At 56.6% G+C, this 13396-nt stretch overlaps 1 protein-coding gene and 1 long non-coding RNA gene across 10 annotated transcripts in view; one reads left to right on the top strand and one right to left on the bottom strand.

Annotated features, from left to right (window-relative positions):
* Positions 1–10887, bottom strand: part of PTPRS (protein tyrosine phosphatase receptor type S) — a 136676-nt gene extending 125789 nt beyond the window's left edge. For all 9 annotated transcript variants that reach the window (XM_015122570.3, XM_077979196.1, XM_015122564.3 and 6 more), the window contains exon 1: positions 10739–10887. The gene's annotated coding sequence lies outside the window, so the exon portion shown is untranslated. The remainder of the gene's footprint in view (positions 1–10738) is intronic.
* Positions 6561–7467, top strand: LOC144337018 (uncharacterized). Its single transcript, XR_013409611.1, has 3 exons — positions 6561–6675; positions 6799–6877; positions 7328–7467. It is a non-coding gene; the product is annotated as an uncharacterized LOC144337018 (long non-coding RNA).
* Positions 10888–13396: the final 2509 nt, after the last annotated feature.

The raw sequence follows: 13396 nt of genomic DNA on the forward strand, positions 1-13396 counted from the left end.
ACACGCCTGGAATCCCAGCTACTCGGAAGGCTGAGGCAGAATCGCTTGACCCCAGGAGGCGGAGGCTGCAGTAAGCCGAGATCGCGCCATTGCACTCCAGCCTGGGTGACAGAGTAAGAGTCCATCTCAAAAAAAGAAAAGAAAAAAAAAATTATTAAGAATTTCCAGGCGCCTGTAGTCCCAGCTTCTAGGGAGGCTGAGGCAGGAGAATGGCTTGAACTCGGGAGGCGGCGGAACTTGCAGTGAGCCAGGATCGTGCCACTGCACTCCAGCCTGGGCGACAGAGCGAGACTCCATCTCAAAAAAAAAAAAAAAAAAAAAAAAAAAGGATTTCCAGACGGCATCAACAGAGGATTCATCTAAATGCAGCCCCTTCTGACCACGGGCCCCCGAGTGACTGCGGGGCCCCCGTGAAGCCGGGCCTGGGTGCAGCCTCCACGAGTGTAGAAACAATATCCCATCCAGAAACAACACTTCTGTTAACCTGAGAAAGGGCCTGTCATTCCCAGTTCTCAACCGTCCTTTGTGCCTCAGTTTCCCCATCTGCAAGACAAGGGGACACCTGCCACCTCTTGGGGCAGTTCTGAGGATGAAATGAGAAAACACAGGGCATGAACGACCCCCACCACGGGGGACTTTCCGCCCGCTTGGGTTAGTTCTCCTCTGTTGCAGCTGTTTGGGGAATGTGGGTTTGAGGTTCCAACCTCATCACCCCTAACGGTTCATGAAGCTGCGGGGGAGGGAGGGTAGGGTTATTTGGCTCCTCCTGTGTACCTCGGGCTCCTGGCCCCGTTATCAATGTGACACCACTGAATTCCCAGTGATGCGGCAGGCAAGACTCGTCCCCATTTCACAGATGAGAAAACCAAGGCTCAGGGGAAGGAAATAACGAGGTCATCTCACACGGCCAGGGAGGGCCTGTGTCAGGATCCGAACCTGGGGCGTTCAGACCCCCAATGCCCTTCCCCAGTAGGGCCAGAGTCTGGGCTCCCAGGGCCAGTTGGGGCCAAGAGAAAAAGTCCTGCGAGCTGGCAGCCTCTCTGCACCCTGCTGATATCGGGGAGCTGAAGCCAGCACTGTCACCGGAAACCCCGGCAGCTCACACTCTCTAGAATGCATCCGACAGGGGCAATTACCCACTTCCAATAATCAATGGGGCGGTGGAACCAGGACAGATGCACGGAAGGAACCCATTAGCAATCTAAGTGTTCTGGCCCCGCGAGACGTCAAGGAGCGTGCAGGGTGGACGCTCAGGGACAAAGGCACCATCTGCCTGATTTCTCTTACGGTCTTGGGTCTTGAGCATAAGTCAGGGCTTCTTTTTTTAAAAAAGAAAAAAAAAGAGAGGGCCTTGCTCTGTTGCCCAGGCTGGAGTGTAGTGGTGCAATCACAGCTCACTGAAGCCTCAAACTCTTGGGCTCAAGCAATCCTCCCACCTCAGCCTCCCCAGTAGCTGGGACCGTACATGGGAACCCCAACCCTCGGCTGACATTTTTTGAAGTTTTTTGTAGAGATGAGGTCTCACTATGTTGCCCAGTCTGGTCTTGAACTCCTAGGCTCAAGCAATCCTCCCGCTTTAGCCTCCCAAAGTGTTTCCAAAGTGTTGGGATTACGGACGTGAGCCACCATGTCTGGCAAAATCAGGGTTTCTAAACCTCAGCATAGTAGACAGGAGGGTCGGGTCATTCTCTGGGAGGGGGTCATCCTGGCCATTACAGTGAGTTAAGTAGCATCCCTGGCTTCCACCCACTCCATACCAGCAGCACCCCCCTGGATGTGACACTCAAAAATGTCCCCAGACATCGCCAAGTGTGCCCACGGGAGCGAAAATGACCCTGATTGAGAACCACAGCAGTACATTTAACGAATAATACTGGTAACCCAGGTGCTCCAGCCCCGAGAGCAAAAAAGCACGCTACAGAAAGAACAAGGGATAGAGAAGCAGGTCCTGCCGCCAGTAGATAATTCACAGCCCTGCCCCGCGGGACAGCCGGCTTCCTTCTATGCAGCATTTAATTTAAGTCAAGTTTATCATTATGACCAATATTAATATAATCAGAGCCAACGTTTATCGAGCGCGGACGCTGGCCCAGGCCCTGTTCTCAGCACTCTCTGTGAGCTATCACGCTGGTGCCTTTAAAGAATCACGGAGGTGGCTGGGAGTCGTAAACCCATTTCACAGGCCCGGAAACTGAGGCCCATGGACGGGAATGGAGGTATCAGAGGTCGCGCAACTTTTAAGTGGTGGGGAAGGGGTCAAAGTCCACAGTGGCCCTGGGTTTCTGTACTGTGTCATGTTAAGATGTTTTAACCCAAGGATGTTAAAATAGGACAAATTTTTTTTTCTTTGAAACAGAGTCTCACTCCAGTCCAAGCTGGAGTGCAGTGGCACGATCTCAGCTCACTGCAACCTCCGCCTCCCAGGTTCAAGCAATTCTCCTGTCTCAGCCTCCCAAGTAGCTGCGATTACAGACATGCACCACCACACCCAGATAATTTTTGTATTTTTAGGAGAGACGGGGTTTCACCATGTTGGCCAGGCTGGTCTCGAACTCCTGATCTCAGGTAATCCACCCGCCTCGGTCTCCCAAAGTGCTGGGATTACAGGCATGAGCCATCATGCCCAGCTAAAACAGGGCAATTTTACTTAAAATCTAGATTTCTGCTTTTCCTTGGAAAAACCAACAGATCTGGCCCTGGAGCCATTCAGGGCTTCCTTGGAGGTTGAAGGAGCCTGCTTGGCCCATACAACCCACTGGAGAGGACACTCCAGCCCTGACAGGCATTATGGTTTGAGAATCACACACCCGCCATGTCTTCCTGCCTCGGGTTCTCCCTTTGGATTGGTGAAAGGGGTTCCTGTCCATCCTCCTGCGCAAGGCCCAGCAGCAGGCAGGCAGGCATGGCTGTGTGGTCTTGGGCAAGTTTCTCTCCCTCTCTGGACCCTGGCCTGACAGCTGTTCCAAGAAGTATTTCCAATGCTCCAGGTTTTCTGTTGACCCGCTGGGGGATTTCGGAGAACTCTGGCTGCCCATCTAAAAAATGCAATTTGTTAGACACGGTGGCTCATGCCTATAATCCCAGCACTTTGGGACGCCAAGGCAGGCGGATCACCTGAGGTCAGGAGTTTGAAACCAGCCTGGCCAACAGGGTGAAATCCCATCTCTACTGAAAATACAGAAATTAGCCAGATGTGGTGGCGGGTGCCTGTAATCCCAGCTACTCAGGAGGCTGAGGCAGGAGAATCACTTGAACCGGGGAGGCAGAGTTTGCAGTGAGCTGAGATCGCGCCACTGCACTACAGCCTGGTGACAGAGCAAGACTCTGTCTCAAATAAATAAAATAAAATAAAAAATAAATAAAACATGCAATTCACCAGGTGTGGTGGCCAGAATCCTGGCCCTTTCAGAGGCCAAGGCAGGCAGATAGCTTGAGCCCAGGAGTTCAAGACCAGCCTGAACAATATGGTAAAACCCATCTCAAAAAAAAAAAAAATAGAAAAGTTAGCTTGGGAGGCTGAGTTGGGAGGACTGCTTGAGCCCAGGAGTGAAAACACTGCAGTGAGCCATGATGGCGTCACTGAACTCCAGCCTGGGCAACAGTATGAGCTGTCACACACACACACACACACACACACACACCCCCCCACACACACAATGCAATTCGAACTCCTTGGGGTGGGAGGTCCTGTGTGGTCTTCCCCAGCTAAAGTCAACTCTCCTCCTCTTGTTTCCGATGCCCTCACCTCCAGCCACAAAGCAGTAGGTGCCACTCTCAGTCTTTGTCCTTGCTGCCCCCCACACCTGTTCATTTGTCTCCACTCATGATGCAATGTCAAAGTACCCATTTTACAGAGCAGGAAACTGAGACACAGAACAGCTTTATTACTAGCCCAAGGCCCCACACCTGCTTAGATTCTGGCTCCCAGGTTCCTCAGCAGCAGGTTTTCAGCAAATCCTGATGGAACAAATGAATGCACTGGTGAATGAATAAACGCATGTATGCTCGCTCGCACACAATGCTTTCAACCGATCACTTTCCTGAGTGCCCCTCAAATGACTGCTGTCAAAGCCCCAAATGCCCCCCAAATTCCCCCCTTTGGTGATCACTTGGGCCCACCAGCAGCTGTGGAAGTTGGGAACCACATCTGGGGTTTCTGAAGTGCCCAGAGCTCCCAAGGCAGCCACGTGTCCCTCCTGTCCACCATCCGGGCCCCCCATGGTTCAGCTCCCGCCAGGTGCCCAGTCCTGCCGCAGAAGTGGGACGGCCTTGATTAAGCAGCCAGCAAAGGGGAACGCCAGTTTGCAGTGGCTGAGTCATCCTGACATCTCCCCGGTGCTGGACCCCATCGGGGGGCTGAGGGCGGGGTAGCGGGGCGGGCGCAGACACTGGAGAGCCCCTCTGGGGCAGGTCCTTCAACATATCAATGTAGCTACCATGTTGTCAAAAATAACAAAAACAGCAGCAGAGGCAGCGGCCACTTTCTACGTGCCGTTCTGAATCTGTGCTTACACGCGTTAACTCATTTCTTCCTCCTAACCATCCCTCAAGGTGGGCACTGCTACTCTTCTCATTAGACAGATGAGGGAAATGGAAGCACAGAGAGGTTGAGCAACTTGCCCCAGGTCACACAGCCAACAAGTGGGCAGAGCCGGGATTTGAACCTCACGCAGCCTCAGTCCAGTGTCCTTGCTCTTAACCTCCGAGAAAAGGCAGTCGAGAGCCCTGGGGTGTGTGCTGGGGGGTGTCTCTGTAGCGATTCAGATGGCCCCCCGGCAGATGGACCTGCTGTCCAAACAAACATCCCTGACAATGGGGCAGAGCTCCTTCCAGGCGTTAAGGAATCCAGGTTGTGGCATCCAACGGCTTGTGGGCTGTGTGAAGTGACCTCCGGCCAGTGGAGGCCCCTCTCTGTGCTTCATTTTCCCTCTCTGCAAAATAGGGCTCAGATCACAGCAACTCCGCTGACAGGGGATGGCAGGTTGGAGGAGACGAGGATGCTACTGACTTGCTTACTTAGCAAAGGGCCTGGCACAGGGCGCCAACTCTAAATAAGTCGGAGCAGCTGTTATTATCCCCCCCGACATCCCCTCATTTGCTGATCACGGGGGTTAATTATAAGCGGCATTAAATTATACACACACAGACGCGCCAACCTCGCTTCCCCAGAACCCCTGAATTTCCACTAACTCTCAATTACCCATGTGACAGCGCGACGATGGGCCATCCTCCCAGCCTCTCTCCCCATAGCCTGCCTCATCTGAGGGTCCCAGGCTTCCAGAGCCGTGGCTTCTCAGCCACACCGGATACCCATCTGGGCGTCCAGGAGCGGAAGGATGGATGCATGCGACTGACAGCGGACGCGTTGAGAGCCAGGGGAGGCGTGTTACCCAGAGCATCTCGTGTCAAGGCTCGCCGCAACGCGGACTGCAACTGTACTGATCTTAGAGATGAGAGAACGCAGAGAGGTCAGGCAACCTGCCCTAGTTTGCCCAGCTGAAGTGGGGCGGGTGGCTCAAGTCAGGGCTCTGACCTGGAACCCAGAGGGGTAACCTCATTTAGTAAGTGAGGAAGCTCCTGCACGAACTGAAAGGACAGAGGGGAAGTCACCCAGGGAGGAAGGAAGGCAGGCAGGCGAGATCTAGGAGAAAAAGGGGAATTTTCAGTTCTCCAGGTGGGAGGAAGAGACACCTGGCCCTTCCTACAAGGAGCTTACAGCAAAGATCAAAAACAACTGAAAAGCAGCAGCCACCCAGGTAACGTAGAGTACGAGACGAAATCTGTCCCCACGAAACGGGACATTTGTGATCCAGCCCCAGTTACGGAGATGGGGACGGGAGGAGGGCGTCCCCACGATCCCAAAATCCAAGCTCTGGACCCCCAACCATGGTGGGATCCACGGGAATCAGAAGGAAACAGGAAGCCACACAAAAATCTGGGTTTATTTTCAGGTGTGGAATCCCCTTGGCCTCCGCGGGGCGCTGAGGGTGCCTTGATTCCGGGGAACAGAAGAGGGGATTCCACGGCTAGCCCAGAATAGCACCAGCCCCCAGGTCCAGTCTGGCCAGGCCACGATGTTGGGGGACGGGCAGCTCCACGGGGGAGGAGAAGAAAAAAAAAGAGAGAGAGAGAGAGAGAGACAAAAATAAAGCGATGTGAAAGTGGAGGGCCTGCCCGTGAATCACTCCTACCCGTTAATTTTCGCCTTTGCAGAAGTGTAAGCCAATTGATTTTTCAAATTCCCCACACACAACCCCCTCCCCAGCGCTTCTCAAATATCAGCCAGAGACAAGACAGAAATGGTACGTCGGGTTTTTTTTTTTCCCCCTTCCCTTTTTGGTTGAGAGTCTTTTCTTTCCTTAAAGGAAAAGGTGGGGGCGGGGGGAAACCACACACTTCATATTCTTGAACCTCAGGGTTAGAGAGACCCGGGTGTCACCTGTTTCCCAGACATTTTGGGGCTGCCACTCTCTGCGTGAGACAACAGCCACCCTTTCTTTCGATCACATCCCCTACGCCTCACTTCCTCTCTCCGCGGTCCCCCTTCCTCAATTCAGAATGTCACCTGGAGATAAAATAACATGCATTTGAGCCTCAACCTCCTTCTGGCACCCCCTCTCCTCTGCCCCACAAGCCACAAGCTGAAAGCCGGCAGCTTTCCGATTCCAGACCAAGGTAAGGTGTGAAGATGACAAAATTCAGTCTGAAAAGCCCTCGAACCTTCAAACCCCCGACAGGTGCCTTTGTCCGTGAACCTGTGAATTTTTGGTTTTTATGCTTTGTTTTGCTTTGTATCAGCTTGCCACACGAATCCTGTGAGGAACAGCAGTTACGTCTTAATCTCCTCTCCTCCTGTCCCCTCCAGAGGCTAGGCCTGGTGAGCGGTTGGAGGGTGGGGGGTCTCTCTTCAAATTCCCCTCCCTGGGCATCTTTTGCCGCAGGGAAGGACGGAGGAAGGGCAACCTGCACAGGCTTTGCCCGAGAGGGGTTCTCATCCTCCTTGCAAATTCTAAGAGGATGCCCACCCATTGGAAGGTGAGCCAGGAGCCTGCCCTGGATGCAGAGGACAGCCGGGGACTGCCCCTTTCTGGGACCCCTGCCTCCTTCCAGAAAGCACGAGACCCTCCCAGAAGGGGACCACAGCAGTCGCCACTGCGCCCGCCAGACCTAAAGCTCATCTCAAGATCTTCCCGTGGCTCCGACCGACTCCACAAATGGAGCCTAATGGGTAGCAGGGGGAAGGAATTGCTCTCAGCCGAAAAACATTAAGCTTTGTCAATTATCCCCCAAACCCGCTGGGTTTAAAAATATCCCTTTTTATTTTTAGGGTTTTCCCTCCCGCTCGCCCCCATCCCGAACTCTCTCCACGCCCCGCTTCTTCCCCCACGCACACGGCGGCTGCACTGTCACAGAAAGCAGGTGAACGCGGGGCCACGGGGTGCTCGGGTAGAAATGCCACGTCGCGCCACCAAGTCACACCGTCCCTGCCCGTCCCTCTCCGGCCACCCCGCTAACTATCGTCTTGGGGCCATGCAGCCGCTGGAATAATCAGTGAAGCCACAGGTCTCCCCGTCTTGGCAAGTAGAGGTGTGCACTGCCCTCAGACATCTGCGAACCACTGTTCAATGCCAACCCCAAAGGCAGAAGGGGAAACCAAGTCACCTCCCAGAAAGACGTCTGATGAGCAGAGATGGATTTGCTTCCAGACTGGTACCAGGTCTGGGGAAACCCAGGCAGAGCCCCAGGCTCTGTGCAACTCAAAGAAGAAAAAAATGGGTGCACAGTGATGGCTCCAGGTCTGCCCACCCAGATGCTACCACGAAATCCCTGGCATCCACGAAGCTTCCCCCGGTCCACGGTGGAAGTTGGGGGAAAATGGACTTGTGTCTCCAAGCAGGGTCCATGGACACTTGACAACGCCTGAAATCCCCTGTGAGGCAGGAAAAAAAGGCGCACTGAACGCTCAACCGGGGTATAAGGAGTGATTTTTTTTTTTTTTCTCTGCTGGCAGCAGGCAGGAACCTGGGGTTTGAATGTCCCCTTCTCCGTCGCCACCACAGGCAGACTTCAGAGGCTCTCAAGGTTTCCTGGAGAGGAGGAAATCATGCCCGGAGCTGACCTGCCAACCAGTAGCACCCTCCAGCGCCACAGCCGGGCCACACCAAAATGACCTGTCACCAATCTCCTGCGGGGAGTGGGGAGGGGGCCAGTTCGCCGCCTCTCGGGACAGCATCTCCGGACGGCCACTGACAGTACCAGTCTCTGTCACCCCCTGGGGGGTTAGGGGCAATGTCATTGGCCAGGGTGGCAGAAATAGAAAAGTGCGTGAGCTCACCAGGCAGCCTGGGTCTCCCGCGACGTTTTGTTTGCCTAAGCCCAATTAGAACAACTCTCAGGGTGATGAGTATGGCGGGTGGTGACCCCCCCCCGGGGGCTGGGAGGCCTGGCCCCCACGCAGAAGTGCATCGTCATGATGAAGGTGTCCCCCGGGCCTGGGGAACAGGGCAGGACCCTGCTTTCTGGAGGGGAAGAATGAAGACACCGCCAGTCTGCCAGCCAGAAAGAGATGCCCCACGGAAGGCTTTGTGGAGGGCAGCGGGGTGGGGGGGGTTCCCAGGAGGGGGCTCAGGCCCAAGCTGGGGGGCTGTGGGATTTGGGGGCGGGAAGCAGCCGCCCCCAGCCCCAGCTGCCTGCCTTCCACTGCCAAAATATCAGCTGGCAGAGAAAGAAGAGCAGAGGGACAGAAGGCAGGCGCGATTGGCAGGGGGAGGGGGCACAAAGGAAGGGACCCTGGGAGGGGGAGGGGACTTATGCAAATGGCAGATTCGACCAAGTCCCTGGGCCATTAATAAACGCTCCAGCAGCTGCCGCTGGTACCGCAGGAGCAGAGGCGCTGGCTGGCTCCCTTCTCCCGGGCGGAAAGCAGCAGAGAGAGGGAAGAAGGGCGCCCCAGACAAAGAGGCGCCGTCACCCCCTGCACCCCAAGGACAGCAGCTATAGGGGGGCAACCAGAGAAGGCCAGAATCCCAGCAGCCAAAGTCCGCGTGGTGGCGGAGGGGAGCCCGGAGCGGGTGGGTCCCTGTCCTTGGGACCCTAGGGGTCTTCCTGCCTCCTCCGGCTTCTAGGTGTATCCCTACTGCTCAGCCGGGACTCGGACACCCGCTTCACCAGCTTCGGCTGCCGGGATGTGTTTTTAGGGGCTCGGCCAGAGGCAGAAGGGACCCATGCTCAGAAGGGGGCTCCCCTAGATTGTGACGGTGGGACAGGGGAATCCCAGCTGAGCCCAGAAGGGGGAGGCAAGGCACCCCCATGATGCGCTGGGAGGGTTGTTAATTTGGGGGATGAGGTCCCAAGAGGTAGCTGGATTTGAGGAAGGGTTGCAGAGGAAGGAACGTTCTTGGAAGCTGCATATTTAGGGAACCACGAGAAGACGATGTGAGATTGGGGAAAGAGGGTCAACCGAAGAAGGAGGTCCCAGATTTGGGGCGGGGGGGTGTGGTTGAAAAAAAGAATCCCAGTTTGTGGGAAAGGTTCCCTGATATGAGGATCCTGGAGAGAAAGCGGCCGAAGGGGAGTTCCCCAATTTGGGAAGGGGGGGAATTGCTGGGAAATGTCCAGGATTTGTAGGGGGAGGTCCGAAGGGGAGGATCTTAATTTTAGGAGAGATTCCCATAAAGAGCGGTGAACTTGGCCGCAGCCTGGCCGAACCCTCGCACCCACGGCGGCGCGGGCACTCTAACCTGGGGGGCTCCCCTCAGGGCACGCCCCGCGCCCCCTTTAACCCGGTGCCGGCGGCCCCGCCCCCGGGATGACGTCACCGCCCCTCCCCCCCGCAGCCCCCAGGGGGCTCCCGGAGCGTGCGGAACCCGCGGGGCTGGCGGCTCCAGGGGCGGCTTCCCCACTCTTGGGATCCCCACGGGGCCCCCAGCGTGGAGGGGAGACTAGGGTGCTGGGCGTGCGCGTCTGCCCGCCAGAGCCCCTGGGGCTGGGGGCTGAGGTTCGCCCCTGGGTGGGGGCGCTGGAAGGGGGCGCCGGGGCCGCAAAAGGGTGGGGCAAGGCCCGAGTGCCGGAGGGGCGACCTCCCATAAGGCAACGACAGGGCCCGGAGTGTGCCAGGGGAGACGGCGTAGACTCGGGGGTCTCCAGGGGAGGGGGACCCGGAGAGGAAAGGCGGCGGGCGCAGCAGCCCTGGAGCCACCCCGCCTCCAGCCACCCGTCCCGGCTCCTCTCCGCTCCGGGGCGCCTGCACGACCCCGATCCCCCGGCACAGCGCCCCCTGCCTCCAGGACCCGCCCGGGGACCCAGGCCGGACGCCGCTGGGGCCGGCACCCGCTCCGCACACACGCGCGCCCCCCTCCGCGCCTCTGCCCCGCCCGCAGCCCGGGGTGGTGCAGCCGGCGGCGCTGGGCAGCTTCCAACACCGCGCTTCGGGCGCTTCCAGCCCAGCCCCCTCCCACGCCGCGGGCGAAGCCCCCCAGCCCCGCCCGCCGAGTGCCCCCAGCGCGGTCCCGGCCCAGCCCCTCGGGGTATTGTCCGGGCTCAGCTCCCGGGACGCAGGGGCTGGGCGTGCAACCGGCTGCAGTCGAGCATCCTCCGAGCACAATGGCCGTGCAGGCTTCCCCGGCACAAAGCCGGCGCGCTGCCCACTCAGCTGCCTCCGAGACCCCCCTTGGAGCGCCTGCATTTTTTTTTCCTCGAATCCATGATTTTTTTTTTTTTTTTTTTTTTTTGGCTTTACCTGGAGGCTGGCTGGGCTGGGCTCCCCCGGCTCTGCCCCGCTTCACATCCTGGCTGTTGCATGGAATCCGAGCGGAGCCCGAGCGCCAGCGGCTCGCGGCGTGCGCGCGCCGGCCGGGCTGCCGGGCGGGCGGCGCGAGGACACTCACTGCGGCTCGCGCTCCCCTCGCGCCGGCTCGCGCGCCCCCCCAGCCGGTGACGTCATCCCTTCCGCCAGCGCCGCCGCCGCCGCCGCCGCCGGGTCGGGGGCAGGGCCGGCCCGGGCGCGTCACTGCGCAGCCGCGCGGCTGCCACGCCCCCCGGCCAATGGGACGGCGCGGCGCGGTCACGTGGCCCCGGGGTGTTCAAAGGGCCGCGGGAGCACGTGGGGCCCTGGGCTTCGCGGGACACGTGGGCGGCGATAGTGTTGGTGGTGGCGGCGGGAAGGGCCCCTCGGGCTACTGTCCGTGCGGGAGCCCCAGCGTCCTGGGTGCAAAGGGCCTGGCACTTTCTGTGTGCTGCTCTAAACTCTGCCAGGGCTCCCTAGTGTCCTTGGAATAAAATCCAACCTCGTCTCTGCAGCTCGCCGTTTCACATTAGCGCACACTACCCTGTCCCCTCCCCCTGGCCATGTCAATGCTCCAGCAAAACCAGCTACTCCTTCTTGTCTTTTTAAGAGATGACGTCTGACACCCAGGCCTCAGTATAGTGGTATGATCATAGCTCACTGCAGCTTCAAACTCCTGGGCTCAGGTGATCCTCCTGCCTCAACCTCCTGAATAGTTGGGCTCAGGTGATCCTCCCGCCTCAGCCTCCTGAGTAGTTGGGCTCAGGTGATCCTCCCGCCTCAGCCTCCTGAGTAGTTGGGCTCAGGTGATCCTCCCGCCTCAGCCTCCTGAGTAGGGCTCAGGTGATCCTCCAGCCTCAGCCTCCTGAGTAGTTGGGCTCAGGTGATCCTCCCACCTCAGCCAGCTTCTTACAATTCCTCTAACTTGAGCATCCAAAATCATCTCCTTCTCATCTTTCCAGTTTCTGCTCAGATAAGCAGCGCCTGGGAGAAGCCCTCCCTGACAACAGCTACCAGCCACGCCCCACTCCACTCTATCCCATTATCCCGTTTTGTTGTTGTTGTTGTTGTTTGTTTTTGAGTCAGAGTCTCACTCTGTCGCCCAGGCTGGAGTGCAGTGGCACAATCGCGGCTCACTGCCACCTCCGCCTCCCGGATTCAAGCGATTCTCCTGTCTCAACCTCCTGAGTAGCTGGAATTACAGGCGTGCTGTCACCACGCCTGGCTACTTTTGTATTTTTGTTAGAGACGGGGTTTCACCATGCTGGCCAGGTTGGTCTTGAACTCCTGACCTCAGGTGATCCGTCTGCCTCAGTCTCCCAAAGTGCTGGGATTACAGGCGTGAGCCACTGCGCCCGGTCCCATTATCCCGTTTTTATTCTAGTTATACTACAGTGTGGCTCCAGGGATCCCTATGTGCAGGAATGAATGGATGATGGAGCACTTCCTATAGAGTAAGCACTTTACACAGGTCTCGACTAATTACCATTCCCGGCTGCCCTGGAGTCAGGACAAGCCACAGCTGGAACCCAGCTAAAACACTGACTTGCTGCATGAGACCCTGAGCCTCACTTTCCCCATCTGTAGAATGGATTTGCCTCTGGATCTCGGCTCTTATCTGTAAAATGGGGCAAGGTAGCCCCTGCTCCCAAGGAAGGTGTGATGATGAATTGCTGTAATGTGGCTGCCTGGCTGCCATTGGTGCCTGAAGATGGAATAATAAGAAAAAAGAGGCTGGGCCCAGTGACTCACGCCTGTAATCCTAGCACTTTGGGAAGCCGGGGTGGGCAGATCACTTGAGATCAGGAGTTCAAGACCAGGCTGGCCGACATGGTGAAACCCCATCTCTACTAAAAATACAAAAATTAGCTGGACGTGGTGGCAGGTGCCTGTAGTCTCAGCTACTTGGGAGAATGGGGCAGAAGAAACGCTTGAACCCAGGAGGTGAAGGTTGCACTGAGCCGAGATCACGTCACTGCACACTCCAGCCTGGGTGACAGAGTGAGACTCCACCTAAAAAAAAAAAAAAAAAAAAGGCAGAAGTAAAAAATAAAAGGGGTATATTGACAAAGGTACAGGGGTTGGAGGGCTCACAGCCACCAAACAAGATTGCACATCAGTCCTTGTGTTTTGATCATGTCGAAAGCATTTATTTCCTCAAGGCACATATTTGGAGAAGGTGCCCAACAGAGGAACCCAACTTTAGAATTGGCTTTTTTCTTTTTCCTCCAAAATTGTTGATTCATTCATTCCGGGCCAAAGATGCAGATAAACAAAAAGCATTAACCCGGGGAACAAAACGATAAGGCGGAAGTCATAAACAGGAGAAGAGAGAGGAGATAATGAATAATTTAACAAGGAACCTAAATTAAGCTTGGAGTTTCCCAGCGGCCAGTGCAGCGGCCAGGTTTGCAGAGCCTACTTTGTTTTTCTTCCTGGCAGGGTGACCCTGACCTGACTGTCTACAATCTGGCCTCAGTTTCCTCATCCAAGCAATGGGAATATGATCGCATTTTGAAGGATCAAATGGGGCAGTCTGTGCACAAAATGCTTAGCGTGGTTTCTCACGCACAGTGGGTGCTCAAGCCTTGCGTAATTGGTGGAGACGCAGTA

This window comes from Macaca mulatta, chromosome 19 (assembly GCF_049350105.2).
Source record: "Macaca mulatta isolate MMU2019108-1 chromosome 19, T2T-MMU8v2.0, whole genome shotgun sequence".
In the NCBI taxonomy this organism is placed as follows: domain Eukaryota; kingdom Metazoa; phylum Chordata; class Mammalia; order Primates; family Cercopithecidae; genus Macaca; species Macaca mulatta.